Source organism: Diorhabda carinulata, chromosome 10 (assembly GCF_026250575.1).
Source record: "Diorhabda carinulata isolate Delta chromosome 10, icDioCari1.1, whole genome shotgun sequence".
Classification (NCBI taxonomy): Eukaryota; Metazoa; Arthropoda; class Insecta; order Coleoptera; family Chrysomelidae; genus Diorhabda; species Diorhabda carinulata.
Genome location: NC_079469.1, coordinates 2,600,474 through 2,606,473, shown reverse-complemented (window position 1 = coordinate 2,606,473; position 6,000 = coordinate 2,600,474). Strand labels below are relative to the sequence as shown.

Below are 6,000 nucleotides of genomic sequence, written 5' to 3'. Positions count from 1 at the left end.
TATATACAATTTCAATTAACAGCATTTAATTATAATAATAAAAAAATTATCAAAATCACGAAATACATTTAACACTATATAATAATTGATCCCATAAACATCAAAGTTTAGTTCTGTGAATTAATACCATAATAGAAATTAAAATATTCTATTAGAGCCTATCAGTGCCATCTACTGACAAGTTATTACTAAGCGGAGAGATTTCTACTTAGACAAAAATGTTTTAAACAACTTATAGATGAAGCTACAATTCTCTTAGCAAAAATATTTCGACATACTCAATTATTTAAGGTCCCACCTACTATCCTGATTAAATAATAATTGATTAGCTTCCTAAATAATTGCAGACAATAATATCTGAATATAATAGTTAGTAATTAATAGTTTATAGCTTATAAAGGTTTTTGATTTTAAAGTATGTATATTCGTATTGTTCCCATGGCAACAGTAACAAAATGATAATTATTGTACTAATAATCTCTATTTATCAGTGTCGTATAAACCAGGATAAAGAGAGGTTAGTTTATTGGTGTATCAAGCAATATGGACTTTTATTATTTCTTTTATTGATTACCGAGCGCCTTGCGGATAATATAGGTAATAACAGTGTGAATCAATTGCAGTTTTCTCTTTTATCGGTAATGGCCATCGTGCACTTCAGCTGCGTAAAATAATCAATAAACAGCAGTTCTAGTGAGTTATTAATACATTACTGTAAAAATGGAGTTATACCTCCGTACCAGTGTAATTATTTAAACAATTCTAATGGTAAAACGAGCTGCTGTTTTATAAAATCAACTGAATATATACACCTGTCAAAACTAGCAAGACCATTTCGTATCCTTGGTGACTGCCTAGCAACCGACACAACAACATAGCAACATTGGGTAAATGTTAACATTGATTAATTATTTTTTTGTTATTTGCAATAATTTTTTCGGTTGATTTACACAGCACGCTTTTTTAATATTTCGTTTTTCAATTTTTCCAATAGCTTTCACTATTTTTTTATTTATGCAAATGGCTCCCTTCAGACGTCAATGCAGTAATAATAATAATGGAAATTTTTTTTTTAACGTAAAATTAATGATATAAAATGTTATCGTTATAGTACGATTACAGTGCATTATTTAACATTTATATTCTTTATGTATACGGACATATGTATAAAAAATTATTAATGATATCTACATCCGAAATTATATAAAAAATTGTAATCTATATAGATATGCTGATAAAAGATTTTATATTTTTATGACAGTAATTGAACCATATTGGTATATATCATAATTTTATAATTAGTCACATTTAGGGTTATATATCATCAGCTTACGTATTTTTTTTTTTCAAATTCTATCGTTAAACTAAAGGAAAAAAAATGTCACATAACTGTGTACGAAAAAAAATATATAATAACCATAACCATTTTCAAAGCTTTTAAATAGTAACTACTAATATCATACTGCATATTAATATGATTTTTGCGGTTATTATATTAGATTTGAGGTTAGGACTTACGATTTTAGTACTCGTAGAATTATTCTACCTTTTCCAAAAATATATGTTTATTATTCGACAGTAAGTAAATGGCCATTCAATATTTTCTAGAATTACATCCTGTAGTTTCTTTTAACCGTCATTTTACAAAGGTAAAGAAGTTATATAAGATACAAATAGGGGTATAAAAAAAAACATTTCATTTTGTGTTTGTTATTTGTTTTATTTTATTTGAAATAGACGTAACAAACATACATCAAAATGAGAATTATTGAAATCCTATTTATTTTTTTATATGAATAGCTATAATATTTCGTTTGATCGATTGTTAAACTTTATTATAGCTCTAAGTAGAGAAAACCTTTTACACTTTAATACGAATATATCAAAAATATTCCATATTGGGTGTAGTTAGTCAGTAATTTTTTTGTTGGCTGATTTCAAAGTTTGAGTTTGTTGAAACATGTATTCAAACTGATACTATTGGACAGAACTAAGATGGATTTTAGCCCTATAGATTACATATTATGGGTTAAGATTAAGAAGATATTAAGAAGAAGATTTATAGAAGTTTCTCTTATTATAATAATTATTTTCTTTTAACTAGAATCAGCTTTTCTATTTCATTTGAAATCAAAACCTTCTTTTATGGATGAAAATTCGAACTCTATTGCATGTCATTTGTTGATAAGACATAAAATGGGCATCAATCTTTTGTTATGTTATAAATTCTGTATTAAAAAACTGTTTTCTGTTCCTCATATCCCATGAAACTTCATTATACAATGTCTTCAGACCTTATGACAAGACATTTAGTGAGTAATTTACACGATAAGTGAAAAAATGGAGACAAAACCTGGTTATTATTAAGATCCTTGTATGTATCTATCAATAAACTGTCTTTCATTCCCCATACCCCATGAAATTTCATTCTACAATGTTCTCAGACTTTGTGACTAGATATTTAGTGAATAATTTACACTGTGAGAGAAAAAATGGAGACAAAACCTGATTATTATCAAGATCCTTGTATGTATCTATCAATAAACTGTTTTCCATAACCCATACCCCATAAAAATTCACTATACAATGTTCTCAGATTTTGTAACAAGATATTGAGTGAGTAATTTACATAGAGAAAGGAAAATGGAGACAAAGTCTGGGTATTGAGATGGATACTCGATTGTATCAAAAACAAGTTTTTCATTCCTCATACCCCATGAAATATCATTATACAATGTCTTCAGATATTATAACAAGATATTTAGTAAATAATTTACACTGTGGGAGAAGAAAATGGAGACAAAACCTAGTTATTATTAAGATCCTTGTATGTATCTATCAATAAACTGTCTTCAATTCCCCATACCCCGTGAAATTTCTTTATACAATGTCTTCAGATCTTATAACAAGATATTTAGTGAATAATTTACACCGTGAGAGAAAAAAAAGAGACAAAATCTGGATATTATTAAGATCCTTGTATGTATCTATCAATAAACTGTCTTCCGTTACCCATACCCCATAAAAATTCACTATACAACGTTCTCAGACTTTGTGACAAGATATTGAGTGAGTAATTTACATAAAGAAAGAAAAATGGAGACAAATTCTGGGTATTGAGATGGATACTCGATTGTATCTATCAAAAACAAGTTTTTCGTTCCTCATACCCCATGAAATTTCATTATACAATGTCTTCAGACCTTATGACAAAATATTTAGTGAGTAATTTCCACCGTGAGAGAAAAAATAGAGAAAATCTGGATATTATTAAGATCCTTGTAGGTATCTATCAATAAACTGTCTTCCATTCCCCATACCTGATGAAAATTAATTGTACAATGTTCTCAGACTTTGCGACTAGATATTGAGTGAGTAATTTACACAGAGAAAGAAAACTGGCAACAAATTATGGGTATTGAGATGGATACTCGATTGTATCTATAAAAAAAAGTTTTTAGTTCCTCATACCCCATGAAATTTCATTATACAATGTCTTCAGATCTTATGAAAAGATATTTAGTGAATAATTTACACTGTGAGAAAAAAATGGACACAAAACCTGGATATTATTAAAATCCTTGTATCTATCTATCAATAAACTGTCTTCTGGACCTCATACCCCATGAATCTTCATTATATAATGTCCTTAGACCTCGCGACAAGACATTCAGTGAATAATTAACAAATAAAGAAAAAATGGAGACAAAACAAAAAGCATATTTATAAAAAACAATCATGAAAGAAAGAATCTCGACATATTGGTAACACAGTTGAACATATCCTCTTAAAAGATATTCAGACTAATAACTACAAAGATAATGTTCGACTGCTACCAGATGTGTTCCACACAAAAACAAACGGAACAAGTAATTCGATATGTAAAAAAACTATAGTTGTGACGACCCTCGTAAAAAAATTAACAATTGTATTGAATAATAATTTTACTGATTCAGTTTTAAAATTTTCGTTATAAACAAACAGTTTTTAAATGTATAATATGAATACGTTACGTTTTTCCATTTTTGTGTTTGATTTTATTAAATTGATGTACGATAATGGCATATCTTCCTTACAATAATATTGTTTGCTAATAAATTGATATACTTTTATCGTAGTAATTCCATTTTTTTTACTAATTTCATTCGAATTAATTGTAAACAATAGTCAAACGAAAAAATGCGGTTATGTTCACTACGACGAGATTATTAGACAGTGTTGCCAACACTGAAAATATAAAAAGCAACCGTCATAAAGTCAAAATAATCTGTAGATTTGGATTAATTTCGATGATTATTTTCCATCAAGGACTTGGATTAAACTTAAATTAGTTTGTGTTATTGTATCAAAGGGTCTCCAAATTAGTAATTTGGGTGTATTATGCTCACTTCATTGCTCAGTCTTTTCTGAGTTAGTTAATTGGGTAATTTTCCCTTGGTAGGTTGGTTATACAATAAATATGAAATTGACGCAGCGTTTGACGAGATTTTGGATAAAAAAAACATTTGACCGTCCTTCTAATAATGTTTATTCTTTGGAAAATAGAGTTGGGGGTAAAAATAGAAGTTTTAATTTAAAAGACATAAAGGTATTACGAGATATCACTTATATAATAATTGCTACGTGGTTGAAACGATGTCAACACGTGTACAACGAAAAAGAACAAATGTGGTACGTTTATTTATTTATTTATTTTTGGAAACGATAGCGGTGAAAGTGATTTGCTACTAAAATGAAAATAATTTAAAACGGTGGATGTTTAGTTTGGAATAGTTCAAAATTAATAACGGGTCAACAAAGATTTGTGTATTAACGATTCTTCAACTGTTCTTGTAAAGCTTAATATTGGTGGGGAGCTGGGATTTACCATTACGAATAAAGTTTTAAAAACCCCCATCGTTCTTATGTGTGCTAGAAAAGTTATTCGGGGTCAAAGGTCGAAACTTGAGGTTTTTTGTAATTTTCTCGAAAACTGTAAGTTTTATCAAAAAATAACCTCAAACCAAAGTTGTAGATCTTAAAATTCTATACAAAAATGGTACCAATGATTTTTTTCCTAACAGTTATCATTACTGAGAATCAAGCTCTTCAAAATAACCATTAACTTCCGACATCACCTCTTGGTTGTTGGAAAATTTTTGATCACACAACCAATTTTTCAAATTTGGGAACAATTGGGAAATAATCCGAGGGGACTAAATATGGCGAATAGGGTGCGTGAAATAGCAATGCAAAGTTTAATTCATCAATTTTGGTTATTGCAATAACGGTTGTGTGAGTTGGTGCATTTTCTTGATGAAACTTGTTCCAAATGCGGCTGTTTTTGCTTGATTTCTTCGCCGAAACGTTGCATTATACTCGCCGTTGATAGTTTTTCATTTTTCAAGATAGTAAATGAAAATTATCCAACGCGAATTATTCCAAAAAATCTTCTCTGCATATGGAACGATCTTTACCTTCTTTAGATCCGATTCTCCCTTTTCAGTCCATTGTTTTGATTGATCTTTTGTTTAGGGTGTGAAGTGACGCACCCTCGTTATGAAACGGCACAAAAATTCGAAAAAATCGCAGAAGACGAATCATTCTTCACCACGACAATGAGAAATATCGAACATCAGTTTTCGACTAGTCAAAACAACGAATTGATGGATCTTCCGCCTTATGATCCTTATTTAGCACACATTGATTTCTTCCGATTCCCGTAGATCAAAATTAAATTACGAGGTCAACGTTTTTCTACAATTAAAGAAGCAGTTGATGCGTGCAAATCAGATGTTTTGGAAGTACCTCAATCGACATGGAAATTGATTCTTTCGTAGTAAAGAAACTGCCAACAGTTTTTGGTTAATTTAAACATTTGGATATTTGATAACAAAGTTCTCTCCATTCCGTTGACCTGTGAATTGACGCAAGATTTTTGTAAATGAAAATTAACGCGTCGTTTTCATTTTTACCAAAAATAGCGCCTCCCTTGCTTATGACGTGAACTAAATCTAATAT

The 6,000-nt window shown here is 29.4% G+C and overlaps 1 protein-coding gene across 5 annotated transcripts in view; it reads left to right on the top strand.

The window, feature by feature from the left end:
• Positions 1-409: 409 nt before the first annotated feature.
• The window catches only part of LOC130899042 (transcription factor RFX3), a 41,779-nt gene continuing 36,188 nt past the window's right edge, over positions 410-6,000 (top strand). For 3 of the 5 annotated variants that reach the window (XM_057808716.1, XM_057808712.1, XM_057808715.1), the window contains exon 1: positions 410-887. The gene's annotated coding sequence lies outside the window, so the exon portion shown is untranslated. Of the gene's footprint in view, positions 888-4,524; positions 4,672-6,000 lie in introns of those variants that run through there. The other 2 variants (XM_057808710.1, XM_057808711.1) reach the window with 2 other exon arrangements.